Below are 16,265 nucleotides of genomic sequence, written 5' to 3'. Positions count from 1 at the left end.
CTGGTTTCTCTTCAGGTCTGTTTGCAGAATGTCAGTGGGGATTTTTTCCATCTCATGTCAGGTCTGTAGTTAATAGACTGACCAGTCTTTGTTCCAGACTAGCATGTTCCAGACTAGCATTGTGTATGTCTTCTTTACTCCCCAGATGAAGTGGCTTGATCATCAATAAGACTATCTGTTATGTTTCCGATTATTACTTTGTAATAAAATCATGTGTAAAAAAAAAACGGGCATTACAGATCAATTGATTGATCGATCAAAACCTAAACAGATTTTGACAGATTTTACCATGGTAACGATCAGAACCCCCCTGGGTTTCTTAATCCTACCGATGTGTGTCTTCAGCCGCCCCTGAGGCTTCAAATCACATCTGTGATGTCCAAGAACAGATAGTGTGATGAGACCCAATTTAGAAAATGGTCACCCAAAGGGCTGTTATACTGTACACTGGTACCAGGGACTACAGTCCCACACACACACACACACTCGCACACGCACGCACACAAACACACACACATACACACGCACACACACATACGCCACCACACGCACACACACACATACGCCACCACACACACACACACACCACCACACACACACACCACTACACACAAACACACACACTGTATCCCTCGCAGTCCCTGTGGTCTCTGTTACATCTCCTGACAGACAGTTAGGGCCCGAGGTATTTTCCCAGGCGGAGACAACGCACCATGTCAGGCTCAGCCACAGAGAGGCCCTGATTAAAGACCAGAGACAATGGAGGAGGAGGAGGAGAGAGAGAGTGAGGCCCCTGGACCGTGGTGGTGGCGTTCGCTGTCTCATATGTACCGTGAAACGTTTGAATTATAGGAAGGAATTCAGACTGGGGTTCCAGAGAGACGACTCTGAAACAAACATGGAGGAGGCAGTGGTGGCGTGTGTGTGTGTGTGTGTGTGTGTGTGTGTGTGTGTGTGTGTGTGTGTGTGTGTGTGTGTGTGTGTGTGTGTGTGTGTGTGTGTGTGTGTGTGTGTGTGTGTGTGTGTGTGTGTGTGTGTGTGTGTGTGTGTGTGTGTGTGTGTGTGTGTGTGTGTGTGTGTGTGTGTATGTGTGTGTGTTAGTGTTTGCGTGTGTGTGTGTTTGTGCGTGTGTGTGTGTTAATTTGTGTGCGTGTGTGTTAATTTGTGTGCGTGTGTGTGTGTTTGGTGCGTGTGTGTGTGTGTATGTTTGTGTGTGTGTGTGTTTGGTGCATGCGCGTGTGTGTGTGTGTGTGTTTGGTGCATGCGTGTGTGTGTGTGTGTGTGTGTGTGTGTTTGGTGCATGCGTGTGTGTGTGTGTGTGTGTGTGTGTGTGTGTTTGGTGCATGCGTGTGTGTGTGTTATTTATTGAATAGACTTCTATAATGTGGAGTCCAATGCGCCGGTCGCTCCTCTTCAGAGCGAATCACCCTACTTTAGAGAGAAGATGCCCTTCTTTAAAGAGAAGATGCCACTCTTTAGAGAGAAGACCCCCTCTTTAGAGAGAAAACCCCCCTCTTTAGAGAGAAGAACCCCCTCTTTAGAGAGAAGACGCCCCTCTTTAGAGAGAAGATGCCCCTCTTTAGAGAGAAAACCCCCTCTTTAGAGAGAAGACCCCCTCTTTAGAGAGAAAACCCCCTCTTGAGAGAGAAAACCCCCTCTTTAGAGAGAAAAACCCCCTCTTTAGAGAGAAAACCCCCCTCTTTAGAGAGAAGAACCCCCTCTTTAGAGAGAAGACGCCCCTCTTTAGAGAGAAGATGCCCCTCTTTAGAGAGAAAACCCCCTCTTTAGAGAGAAGACCCCCTCTTTAGAGAGAAAACGCCCCTCTTGAGAGAGAAAACCCCCTCTTTAGAGAGAAAACCCCGTCTTTAGAGAGAAAACCCCCTCTTTAGAGAGAAAACCCCCTCTTTAGAGAGAAAACCCCCTCTTTAGAGAGAAAACCCCTTCATTCCCCTTGGCGTTTTTTCCTATTTTGTTGCATTACAACCACTAATTTAAATGGATTTTTATGTGGATTTCATGTAATGGACAAACACAAAATGTGGGGGGGAAAAAAAAAATGAAAAAGTGAAATGAAAAAAATAAAAAATAAATAATAAAGTGTTGAATGTATTATATATATATTCACCCCCTTGCAATATATATTATATATATTCACCCCCTTGCAATATGTATTATATATCTTCACCCCCTTGCAATATATGTTATATATATTCACCCCCTTGCAATATATATTATATATATTCACCCCCCCTTGCAATATGTATTATATATATATTCACCCCCTTGCAATATATGTTATATATATTCACCCCCTTGCAATATGTATTATATATATTCACCCCCTTGCAATATGTATTATATGTATTCACCCCCTTTGCTATGAAGCTCCTAAATAAGATCTGGTGCAACCAATTACCTTCAGAAGTCACATAATTAGTTAAATAAAGTCCACCTGTGTGCAATCTAAGTGTCACATGATCTGTCACATGATCTCAGTATATATATACCTGTTCTGAAAGGCCCCAGAGTCTGCAACACCACTAAGCAAGGGACACCATGAAGACCAAGGAGCTCTCCAAACAGGTCAGGGACAAAGTTGTGGAGAAGTACAGATCAGGGTTGGGTTGTAAAAAAAATAGCCGAAACTTTGAACATCCCACGGAGCACCATTAAATCCATTATTAAAAGCTGAAAAGAATATGACACCACAACAAACCTGCCAAAAGAGGGCCGCCCACGACGTTTGGTGTTTACTAAAATAAATGTGGGAGACAAGGTCCTCTGGTCAGATGAAGAGAAGACAACTAGATGATATGTCAGAGAAGACAACTAGATGCTATGTCAGAGAAGACAACTAGATGGTATGGTCAGATGAGACTAAAATTGAGCTTTTTGGCCATCAAGGCAAACGCTATGTCTGGCGCAAACCCAACACCTCTCATCACCCCGAGAACACCATCCACAGTGACGCATCATTCTGTGGGGATGTTTTTCATCGGCAGGGACTGGGAAACTGGTCAGAATTGAAGGAATGATGGATGGCGCTAAATACAGGGAAATTCTTGAGGTAAACCTGTTTCAGTCTTCCAGAGATTTGAGACTGGGACGGAGGTTCACCTTCCAGCAGGACAATGACCCTAAGCATACTGCTATAGCAACACTCGAGTGGTTTAATGGGAAACATTTAAATGTCTTGGAATGGCCTAGTCAAAGCCCAGACCTCAATCCAATTGAGAATCTGTGGTATGACTTACAGATTTCTGTACACCAACAGAGCCCATCCAACTTGAAGGAGCAGTAGCAGTTTTGCCTTGAAGAATGGGCAAAAATCCCAGTGTCTAGATTTGCCAAGCTGATAGAGACATACCCCAAGAGACCTGCAGCTGTAATTGCAGCAAAAGGTGGCTCTACAAAGTATTGACTTTGGGGGGTGAATAGTTATTCACGTTCAAGTTCTCTGTTTTTTGTCTTATTTCTTGTTTGTTTCACAATGTAAAATATGTTGTATCTTCAGAGTGGTAGGCATGTGTAAATCAAATGATACAAACCCCCCAAAAATACATGTTAATTCCAGGTTGTAAGGCAACAAAATAAGAAAAGTGCCAAGGTGGGTGAATACCACTGTACTGCTGGGTCTTTACACTGAGTGTTAGGACTCCCAACACAGACAGACATCAAAACCCAGCTCTTTAGTCTTCTCGGTTCACAGTCTCTCCTCCTTTCTCTCTCTCCTCTTCTCTCTCTCTCCTCTTTTCTCTCTCCTCTCTCTCTTCTCTCTCTCCTCTCTCTTCTCTTCTCTCCTCTTCTCTCCTTTCCTCCTTACTCTCTCTCCTCTCTCTCCTCTTCTCTCCTTTCCTCCTTACTCTCTCTCCTCTCTCTCTCTCTTCTCTCTCTCCTCTCTCTTCTCTCTCTCTCTCCTCTTCTCTCCTTTCCTTACTCTCTCTCTCTCTCCTCTTCTCTCCTTTCCTCCTTACTCTCTCTCCTCTCTCTCTTCTCTTCTCTCTCTCTCTCTCTTCTCTTCTCTTCTCTCCTTCCTTTCCTCCTTCTCTCTCTCCTCTCTCTCCTCTCTCTCCTTTCTCCTTCTCTCTCTCTCTCTCTCTCTCTCTCTCTCTCTCTCTCGCTCTCGCTCTCTCCTCTTTGCTCTCTCTCCTCTTTGCTCTCTCTCCTCTTTGCTCTCTCTCCTCTTTTCTCTCTCGTCTCTTTTCTCTCTCCTCTTTTCTCTCTCTCCTCTTTTTGTCTCTCTCTCATTTTCTCTCCCATCCTCCTGTCTTCCACTCCTCCTGCAGACTCACAGTGATCCATTCCCAGGAAGTCTATTATTAAATCCTGGATGTCTAAGAGAACAGACAGCAGTTTTCTAATGTTGTTTTAGGGGCTTATTGCAGAGTGTTGTCTGGATGGCTCTCTGATAACACACTGACCAGAGGCGTCACCCTGACAGGATTATGGGAAATGAAAAGGTGTCTGAGTTCCAAGTCAGAGAGAAGGGAGAAGTTGACTTGCATGGTGACATTTTTACTAGGATCCTTCCACCATCCTGAATCTTGCCAGCTAACATTCCGTTTTGCTACATAGTCATAGCGATGTTATTTGTGCAAATCTCCTATTGACTTCAATGAATGATCTACGGGGAAAGTCTAACCAACATTGTGTCAACAGTCCATCTGGTTCTTTTCTCACTTCTTTCTTGACGCAAAACAGAAAGCAGGCAGAAAATAAGTTTATATGTTTCAATGTAGCAGAGACTGAGCTATAGTCCTGTATGGGACTCGTCTTAATAACAGTCTTCTTCTGTCTTCTGGAACCAAAGAACCCTGGTGTCACGGAACCCTGGAACCAAAGAACCCTGGTGTCACGGAATCCTGGAACCACAGAACCCTGGAACCACAGTCTTCTGTGTCTGTTTTAGTGTTTTCAAAACAGTAACTAATATTAGATCACCAAACGATGCTGGGCCACGTGCGTAGGCGGAGCGGGGACAAGATGAATCAGCCTAAACTCTTTCATTTTTACACTCTCTTTTCTCCTCCTCTTTCTCTTTCTCCACGACCCATAAAATAATGTGTTGAGTGTTTGATGTGGTTAAAGCACTACGGTCAGGATGAAGTGATTAAGGGAGGGAGAGAGAGAGAGAGAGAGAGAGAGGGAGAACAAATGAGAAAGAGAGAGAGGGGGAGAACAAATGAGAAAGAGAGAGAGAGAGAGGGAGAACAAATGAGAAAGAGAGAGAGAGAGGGAGAACAAATGAGAAAGAGAGAGAGAGGGGGAGAACAAATGAGAAAGAGAGAGAGAGAGGGAGAACAAATGAGAAAAGAGAGAGAGAGAGAGAGAGAGAGAGGGAGAACAAATGAGAAAGAGAGAGAGAGAGGGAGAACAAATGAGAAAGAGAGAGAGAGGGGGAGAACAAATGAGAAAGAGAGAGAGAGAGGGAGAACAAATGAGAAAGATAGAGAGAGAGAGAGAGAGGGAGAACAAATGAGAAAGAGAGAGAGAGAGAGAGAGAGAGAGAACAAATGAGAAAGAGAGGGAGAGCGAATGAGAGAGAGAGAGGGAGAAGAAATGAGAAAGAGAAAGAGAGAAAGAGGGAGAGAGAGCGAAAGAGAGAAAGAGGGAGAGAGAGAGAGAATGAGATAGAGTGTGAGAAAGGGAAAGAGAGAGTATGAGAGAGAGGGGGAGAGAGAGGGAGGGAGAGTGATTGAGAAAAGAGAGAGAGATATGGAGAGAGAGAGAGGGGATAGCGAATGAGAGAAAGAGAGAGAGAGAGGGGGAGAGTGAATGAGAGAACGAGAGAGAGATAGGGAAAGAGAGAGTGTGTGAGAGAGGGAGGGAGAGCGATTGAGAAAAGAGAGAGAGAGATAGGGAGAGAGAGAGAGGGGGAGAGCGAATGAGAGAAAGAGAGAGAGATAGGGAAAGAGAGAGTGTGTGAGAGAGGGAGGGAGAGCGATTGAGAAAAGAGAGAGAGAGATAGGGAGATAGAGAGAGAGAGGGGGAGAGCGAATGAGAGAAAAGAGAGAGAGAGGGGATAGGGAATGAGAGAAAGAGAGAGAGAGGGGGAGAGCGAATGAGAGAAAAGAGAGAGAGAGAGAGAGAGAGGGGGGAGAGCGAATGAGAGAAAGAGAGAGAGAGAGGGGATAGGGAATGAGAGAAAGAGAGAGAGAGGGGGAGAGCGAATGAGAGAAAGAGAGAGAGAGAGAGAGAGGGGGAGAGCGAATGAGAGAAAGAGAGAGCAGTATAAACGGTAACAGTTTTTTTATCTGAATGTGTTGTTCTTGGTATGACTGTGGGGCATTATGGGAAGTGGAATCATAATCCGATTCTTTCTTTCTCTCTGTTCTTGTTGCTTGTTTAATCTTTAGAAGACAATTGGTTTAGCGTGGGAACGTTGGAGATTCTTAAGGTTTTTCAGTTTTAGAGTTGTGTCCATTTCAAGAAAAAGAAAACAAGCTTTTGTGCCAGAACCTCGTAAAGTTAGGTCTGAGAGAGAGAGAGAGAGAGAGAGAGGGAAGACACAACACCACAACAAAGACAGGGGACTGTCTACAACTAAATACATTCACAATGATGATCTCCAGAGAGAGAGGGGGGACTTCAGGGAAGAGGAGAGTCAAGGAGGAGGGGTGGGGGAGAGGAAGGGATCAGAAAATGAACTAATGTGGATGGGTCGGTGAGAGAACAGAGAGAGAGAGAGAGGGGGGAGACTTCAGGGAAGAGGAGAGAACAGAGAGAGAGAGGGGGAGGGGAGACTTCAGGGAAGAGGAGAGAACAGAGAGAGAGAGGACGGAAGGGAAGGGAAGAGAACAGAGAGAGAGAGGACGGAAGGGAAGAGGAGAGAACAGAGAGAGGACGGAAGAGAAGAGAAGAGAACAGAGAGAGAGAGAGGACAGAAGGGAAGAGAACAGAGAGAGAGAGAGGACAGAAGGGAAGAGAACAGAGAGAGAGAGAGGACAGAAGGGAAGAGAACAGAGAGAGAGAGAGGGGAAGAGAAGAGAACAGAGAGAGAGAGGACGGAAGGGAACAGAGAGAGAGAGAGGGGAAGAGGAGAGAGAAGGGAACAGAGAGAGAGGGGGGACGAAGAGAGAGAAGGGAACAGAGAGAGAGAGAGAGAAGAGAGAAACATTCCCCCTTGTCCACATTAAAGACATAAAAAAGAATACAAACAGAAAAACATGCCTGACATGAAGAGACTGGTTTCCGCGGCAACAGCACAATGGCTGCCTGTGGCTCTTGGGGGCCTCGCCGGCAGTCAGGGACCTGGCACCAGTGAAAGTCACCGCAGCCACAGTGAGTGTGTGTCTGTGTGTGTGTGGTGACCCCGCTGCACGGTCCTCTTTCTGCTTCCTCCTCTGCTTTTTGCCTCTCCGGTGAGTCAGATGAGGGGGTGTCCTCATAACTCTCCTCTCTCTCTCTCTCTCTCTCTCTCTCTCTCTCTCTCTCTCTCTCTCTCTCTCTCTCTCTCTCTCTCTCTCTCTCTCTCTCTCTCTCTCTCTCTCTCTCTCTCTCTCTCTCTCTCTCTCTCTCTCTCTCTCTCTCTCTCTCAATTCAATTCAATTCAATTCAATGGCTTTATTGGCATGGGAAACATGTGTTAACATTGCCAAAGCAAGTGAGGTAGATAATATATAAAGTGAAATAAACAATAAAAAATTAACAGTAGACATCACACATACAGAAGTTTCAAAACAATAAAGACATTACAAATGTCATATTATATATATATACAGTGTTTTAACAATGCACAAATGGTAAAGGACACAAGATAAAATAAATAAGCATAGATATGGGTTGTATTTACAATGGTGCGTGTTCTTCACTGGTTGCCCTTTTCTCGTGGCAACAGGTCACAAATCTTGCTGCTTTGATGGCACACTGTGGAATTTCATCCAGTAGATATGGGAGTTTTTCAAAATTGGATTTGTTTTCGAATTCTTTGTGGATCTGTGTAATCTGAGGGAAATATGTCTCTCTAATATGGTCATACATTGGGCAGGAGGTTAGGAAGTGCAGCTCAGTTTCCACCTCATTTTGTGGGCAGTGAGCACATAGCCTGTCTTCTCTCTCTCTCTCGCTCTCTTTCTTTCTAGATGATATGTCAGAGAAGACAACTAGATGATATGACAGAGAAGACAACTAGATGATATGAAAGAGAAGAACAATACAACTAGATTATATGAAAGAGAAGAACAAGACAACTAGATGATATGTCAGAGAAGACAACTAGATGATATGACAGAGAAGACAACTAGATGATATGACAGAGAAGACAACTAGATGATATGACAGAGAAGACAACTAGATGATATGAGAGAGGTGAACAAGACAACTAGATGATATGTCAGAGAAGACAACTAGATGATATGACAGAGAAGACAACTAGATGATATGACAGAGAAGAACAAGACAACTAGATGATATGTCAGAGAAGACAACTAGATGATGTCAGAGAAGACAACTAGATGATATGACAGAGAAGACAACTAGATGATATGAGAGAGTTGAACAAGACAACTAGATAATATGACAGAGGTGAACAAGACAACTAGATGATATGACAGAGGTGAACAAGACAACTAGATGATATGTCAGAGAAGACAACTAGATGATATGAGAGAGGTGAACAAGACAACTAGATGATATGACAGAGAAGACAACTAGATGATATGACAGAGGTGAACAAGACAACTAGATGATATGTCAGAGAAGACAACTAGATGCTATGTCAGAGAAGACAACTAGAAGATATGTCAGAGAAGAACAAGACAACTAGATAATATGAGAGAGAAGACAACTAGATGATATGTCAGAGAAGAACAAGACAACTAGATGATATGACAGAGAAGACAACTAGATGATATGACAGAGAAGACAACTAGATGATATGACAGAGAAGACAACTAGATGATATGACAGAGAAGACAACTAGATGATATGTCAGATAAGACAACTAGATGATATGACAGAGAAGAACAAGACAACTAGATGATATGACAGAGAAGACAACTAGATGATATGTCAGAGAAGACAACTAGATGATATGACAGAGGTGAACAAGACAACTAGATGATATGACAGAGAAGACAACTAGATGATATGACAGAGGTGAACAAGACAACTAGATGATATGTCAGAGAAGACAACTAGATGCTATGTCAGAGAAGACAACTAGATGGTATGTCAGAGAAGACAACAAGATGATATGTCAGAGAAGACAACTAGATGCTATGTCAGAGAAGACAACTAGAAGATATGTCAGAGAAGAACAAGACAACTAGATAATATGAGAGAGAAGACAACTAGATGATATGTCAGAGAAGAACAAGACAACTAGATGATATGACAGAGAAGACAACTAGATGATATGACAGAGAAGACAACTAGATGATATGACAGAGAAGAACAAGACAACTAGATAATATGACAGAGAAGACAACTAGATGATATGACAGAGAAGACAACTAGATGATATGTCAGAGAAGACAACTAGATGATATGAGAGAGTTGAACAAGACAACTAGATGATATGACAGAGGTGAACAAGACAACTAGATGATATGACAGAGAAGACAACTAGATGATATGACAGAGAAGAACAAGACAACTAGATGATATGTCAGAGAAGACAACTAGATGATATGTCAGAGGAGACAACTAGATGATATGACAGAGAAGACAACTAGATGATATGTCAGAGAAGACAACTAGATGATATGACAGAGAATACAACTAGATGATATGTCAGAGAAGACAACTAGATGATATGACAGAGGTGAACAAGACAACTAGATGATATGACAGAGAAGACAACTAGATGATATGACAGAGGTGAACAAGACAACTAGATGATATGACAGAGAAGACAACTAGATGATATGACAGAGAAGAACAAGACAACTAGATGATATGTCAGAGAAGACAACTAGATGATATGTCAGAGAAGACAACTAGATGATATGACAGAGAAGACAACTAGATGATATGAGAGAGGTGAACAAGACAACTAGATGATATGACAGAGGTGAACAAGACAACTAGATGATATGACAGAGAAGACAACTAGATGATATGACAGAGGTGAACAAGACAACTAGATGATATGACAGAGAAGACAACTAGATGATATGACAGAGAAGACAACTAGATGATATGACAGAGAAGACAACTAGAAGATATGACAGAGAAGACAACCAGATGATATGACAGAGAAGACAACTAGATGATATGTCAGAGAAGACAACTAGATGCTATGTCAGAGAAGACAACTAGATGATATGTCAGAGAAGACAACTAGATGCTATGTCAGAGAAGACAACTAGATGGTATGTCAGAGAAGACAACAAGATGATATGTCAGAGAAGACAACTAGATGCTATGTCAGAGAAGACAACTAGAAGATATGTCAGAGAAGAACAAGACAACTAGATAATATGAGAGAGAAGACAACTAGATGATATGTCAGAGAAGAACAAGACAACTAGATGATATGACAGAGAAGACAACTAGATGATATGACAGAGAAGACAACTAGATGATATGACAGAGAAGAACAAGACAACTAGATAATATGACAGAGAAGACAACTAGATGATATGACAGAGAAGACAACTAGATGATATGTCAGAGAAGACAACTAGATGATATGAGAGAGTTGAACAAGACAACTAGATGATATGACAGAGGTGAACAAGACAACTAGATGATATGACAGAGAAGACAACTAGATGATATGACAGAGAAGAACAAGACAACTAGATGATATGTCAGAGAAGACAACTAGATGATATGTCAGAGGAGACAACTAGATGATATGACAGAGAAGACAACTAGATGATATGTCAGAGAAGACAACTAGATGATATGACAGAGAATACAACTAGATGATATGTCAGAGAAGACAACTAGATGATATGACAGAGGTGAACAAGACAACTAGATGATATGACAGAGAAGACAACTAGATGATATGACAGAGGTGAACAAGACAACTAGATGATATGACAGAGAAGACAACTAGATGATATGACAGAGAAGAACAAGACAACTAGATGATATGTCAGAGAAGACAACTAGATGATATGTCAGAGAAGACAACTAGATGATATGACAGAGAAGACAACTAGATGATATGAGAGAGGTGAACAAGACAACTAGATGATATGACAGAGGTGAACAAGACAACTAGATGATATGACAGAGAAGACAACTAGATGATATGACAGAGGTGAACAAGACAACTAGATGATATGACAGAGAAGACAACTAGATGATATGACAGAGAAGACAACTAGATGATATGACAGAGAAGACAACTAGAAGATATGACAGAGAAGACAACCAGATGATATGACAGAGAAGACAACTAGATGATATGTCAGAGAAGACAACTAGATGCTATGTCAGAGAAGACAACTAGATGATATGTCAGAGAAGAACAAGACAACTAGATAATATGACAGAGAAGACAACTAGATGATATGTCAGAGAAGAACAAGACAACTAGATGATATGACAGAGAAGACAACTAGATGATATGACAGAGAAGACAACTAGATGATATGACAGAGAAGACAACCAGATGATATGTCAGATAAGACAACTAGATGATATGACAGAGAAGAACAAGACAACTAGATAATATGACAGAGAAGACAACTAGATGATATGTCAGAGAAGACAACTAGATGATATGAGAGAGGTGAACAAGACAACTAGATGATATGACAGAGGTGAACAAGACAACTAGATGATATGACAGAGAAGACAACTAGATGATATGTCAGAGAAGACAACTAGATGCTATGTCAGAGAAGACAACTAGAAGATATGTCAGAGAAGAACAAGACAACTAGATAATATGACAGAGAAGACAACTAGATGATATGTCAGAGAAGAACAAGACAACTAGATGCTATGACAGAGAAGACAACTAGATGATATGACAGAGAAGACAACTAGATGATATGTCAGATAAGACAACTAGATGATATGACAGAGAAGACAACTAGATGATATGACAGAGAAGACAACTAGATGATATGAGAGAGGTGAACAAGACAACTAGATGATATGTCAGAGAAGACAACTAGATGATATGACAGAGAAGACAACTAGATGATATGACAGAGAAGAACAAGACAACTAGATGATATGTCAGAGAAGACAACTAGATGATGTCAGAGAAGACAACTAGATGATATGACAGAGAAGACAACTAGATGATATGAGAGAGTTGAACAAGACAACTAGATAATATGACAGAGGTGAACAAGACAACTAGATGATATGACAGAGGTGAACAAGACAACTAGATGATATGTCAGAGAAGACAACTAGATGATATGAGAGAGGTGAACAAGACAACTAGATGATATGACAGAGAAGACAACTAGATGATATGACAGAGGTGAACAAGACAACTAGATGATATGTCAGAGAAGACAACTAGATGCTATGTCAGAGAAGACAACTAGAAGATATGTCAGAGAAGAACAAGACAACTAGATAATATGAGAGAGAAGACAACTAGATGATATGTCAGAGAAGAACAAGACAACTAGATGATATGACAGAGAAGACAACTAGATGATATGACAGAGAAGACAACTAGATGATATGACAGAGAAGACAACTAGATGATATGACAGAGAAGACAACTAGATGATATGTCAGATAAGACAACTAGATGATATGACAGAGAAGAACAAGACAACTAGATGATATGACAGAGAAGACAACTAGATGATATGTCAGAGAAGACAACTAGATGATATGACAGAGGTGAACAAGACAACTAGATGATATGACAGAGAAGACAACTAGATGATATGACAGAGGTGAACAAGACAACTAGATGATATGTCAGAGAAGACAACTAGATGCTATGTCAGAGAAGACAACTAGATGGTATGTCAGAGAAGACAACAAGATGATATGTCAGAGAAGACAACTAGATGCTATGTCAGAGAAGACAACTAGAAGATATGTCAGAGAAGAACAAGACAACTAGATAATATGAGAGAGAAGACAACTAGATGATATGTCAGAGAAGAACAAGACAACTAGATGATATGACAGAGAAGACAACTAGATGATATGACAGAGAAGACAACTAGATGATATGACAGAGAAGAACAAGACAACTAGATAATATGACAGAGAAGACAACTAGATGATATGACAGAGAAGACAACTAGATGATATGTCAGAGAAGACAACTAGATGATATGAGAGAGTTGAACAAGACAACTAGATGATATGACAGAGGTGAACAAGACAACTAGATGATATGACAGAGAAGACAACTAGATGATATGACAGAGAAGAACAAGACAACTAGATGATATGTCAGAGAAGACAACTAGATGATATGTCAGAGGAGACAACTAGATGATATGACAGAGAAGACAACTAGATGATATGTCAGAGAAGACAACTAGATGATATGACAGAGAATACAACTAGATGATATGTCAGAGAAGACAACTAGATGATATGACAGAGGTGAACAAGACAACTAGATGATATGACAGAGAAGACAACTAGATGATATGACAGAGGTGAACAAGACAACTAGATGATATGACAGAGAAGACAACTAGATGATATGACAGAGAAGAACAAGACAACTAGATGATATGTCAGAGAAGACAACTAGATGATATGTCAGAGAAGACAACTAGATGATATGACAGAGAAGACAACTAGATGATATGAGAGAGGTGAACAAGACAACTAGATGATATGACAGAGGTGAACAAGACAACTAGATGATATGACAGAGAAGACAACTAGATGATATGACAGAGAAGACAACTAGAAGATATGACAGAGAAGACAACCAGATGATATGACAGAGAAGACAACTAGATGATATGTCAGAGAAGACAACTAGATGCTATGTCAGAGAAGACAACTAGATGATATGTCAGAGAAGAACAAGACAACTAGATAATATGACAGAGAAGACAACTAGATGATATGTCAGAGAAGAACAAGACAACTAGATGATATGACAGAGAAGACAACTAGATGATATGACAGAGAAGACAACTAGATGATATGACAGAGAAGACAACCAGATGATATGTCAGATAAGACAACTAGATGATATGACAGAGAAGAACAAGACAACTAGATAATATGACAGAGAAGACAACTAGATGATATGTCAGAGAAGACAACTAGATGATATGAGAGAGGTGAACAAGACAACTAGATGATATGACAGAGGTGAACAAGACAACTAGATGATATGACAGAGAAGACAACTAGATGATATGTCAGAGAAGACAACTAGATGCTATGTCAGAGAAGACAACTAGAAGATATGTCAGAGAAGAACAAGACAACTAGATAATATGACAGAGAAGACAACTAGATGATATGTCAGAGAAGAACAAGACAACTAGATGCTATGACAGAGAAGACAACTAGATGATATGACAGAGAAGACAACTAGATGATATGTCAGATAAGACAACTAGATGATATGACAGAGAAGACAACTAGATGATATGTCAGAGAAGACAACTAGATGATATGAGAGAGAAGAACAAGACAACTAGATAATATGACAGAGAAGACAACTAGATGATATGTCAGAGAAGACAACTAGATGATATGAGAGAGGTGAACAAGACAACTAGATGATATGACAGAGGTGAACAAGACAACTAGATGATATGACAGAGAAGACAACTAGATGATATGACAGAGGTGAACAAGACAACTAGATGATATGACAGAGAAGACAACTAGATGATATGACAGAGGTGAACAAGACAACTAGATGATATGACAGAGAAGACAACTAGATGATATGACAGAGAATACAACTAGATGATATGTCAGAGAAGACAACTAGATGATATGACAGAGGTGAACAAGACAACTAGATGATATGACAGAGAAGACAACTAGATGATATGACAGAGGTGAACAAGACAACTAGATGATATGTCAGAGAAGACAACTAGATGATATGTCAGAGAAGACAACTAGATGCTATGTCAGAGAAGACAACTAGATGATATGTCAGAGAAGACAACAAGATGATATGTCAGAGAAGACAACTAGAAGATATGTCAGAGAAGAACAAGACAACTAGATGATATGACAGAGAAGACAACTAGATGATATGACAGAGAAGACAACTAGATGATATGACAGAGAAGAACAAGACAACTAGATGATATGTCAGAGAAGACAACTAGATGATATGTCAGAGAAGACAACTAGATGATATGTCAGAGAAGACAACTAGATGATATGACAGAGAAGAACAAGACAACTAGATGATATGTCAGAGAAGACAACTAGATGATATGTCAGAGAAGACAACTAGATGATATGACAGAGAAGACAACTAGATGATATGACAGAGAAGACAACTAGATGATATGACAGAGAATACAACTAGATGATATGTCAGAGGTGAACAAGACAACTAGATGATATGACAGAGAAGACAACTAGATGATATGACAGAGAAGACAACTAGATGATATGACAGAGGTGAACAAGACAACTAGATGATATGTCAGAGAAGACAACTAGATGATATGACAGAGAAGACAACTAGATGATATGAGAGAGGTGAACAAGACAACTAGATGATATGACAGAGGTGAACAAGACAACTAGATGATATGACAGAGAAGACAACTAGATGATATGACAGAGGTGAACAAGACAACTAGATGATATGACAGAGAAGACAACTAGATGCTATGTCAGAGAAGACAACTAGATGATATGACAGAGAAGACAACTAGATGATATATCAGAGAAGACAACTAGATGATATGACAGAGAAGACAACTAGATGATATGACAGAGAAGACAACTAGATGATATGACAGAGAAGACAACTAGATGATATGACAGAGAAGACAACTAGATGATATGACAGAGAATACAACTAGATGATATGTCAGAGGTGAACAAGACAACTAGATGATATGACAGAGAAGACAACTAGATGATATGACAGAGAAGACAACTAGATGATATGACAGAGGTGAACAAGACAACTAGATGATATGACAGAGGTGAACAAGACAACTAGATGATATGACAGAGAAGACAACTAGATGATATGACAGAGGTGAACAAGACAACTAGATGATATGACAGAGAAGACAACTAGATGATATGACAGAGGTGAACAAGACAACTAGATGATATGACAGAGAAGACAACTAGATGCTATGTCAGAGAAGACAACTAGATGATATGTCAGATAAGACAACTAGATGATATGACAGAGAAGA

The 16,265-nt window shown here is 40.6% G+C and overlaps 1 protein-coding gene across 1 annotated transcript in view; it reads left to right on the top strand.

Annotated features, from left to right (window-relative positions):
* The first annotated feature begins 7,053 nt into the window (after positions 1-7,053).
* Positions 7,054-16,265, top strand: part of LOC121841530 (hairy/enhancer-of-split related with YRPW motif-like protein) — a 22,761-nt gene continuing 13,549 nt past the window's right edge. Inside the window, exon 1 of the mRNA XM_042310561.1 lies at positions 7,054-7,281. The gene's annotated coding sequence lies outside the window, so the exon portion shown is untranslated. The remainder of the gene's footprint in view (positions 7,282-16,265) is intronic.

Source organism: Oncorhynchus tshawytscha, linkage group LG31, assembly GCF_018296145.1.
Source record: "Oncorhynchus tshawytscha isolate Ot180627B linkage group LG31, Otsh_v2.0, whole genome shotgun sequence".
NCBI lineage: Eukaryota > Metazoa > Chordata > Actinopteri > Salmoniformes > Salmonidae > Oncorhynchus > Oncorhynchus tshawytscha.
The sequence above is the reverse complement of the archived record's forward strand: the minus strand, read 5'-3'. Positions and strand labels throughout refer to the sequence as shown.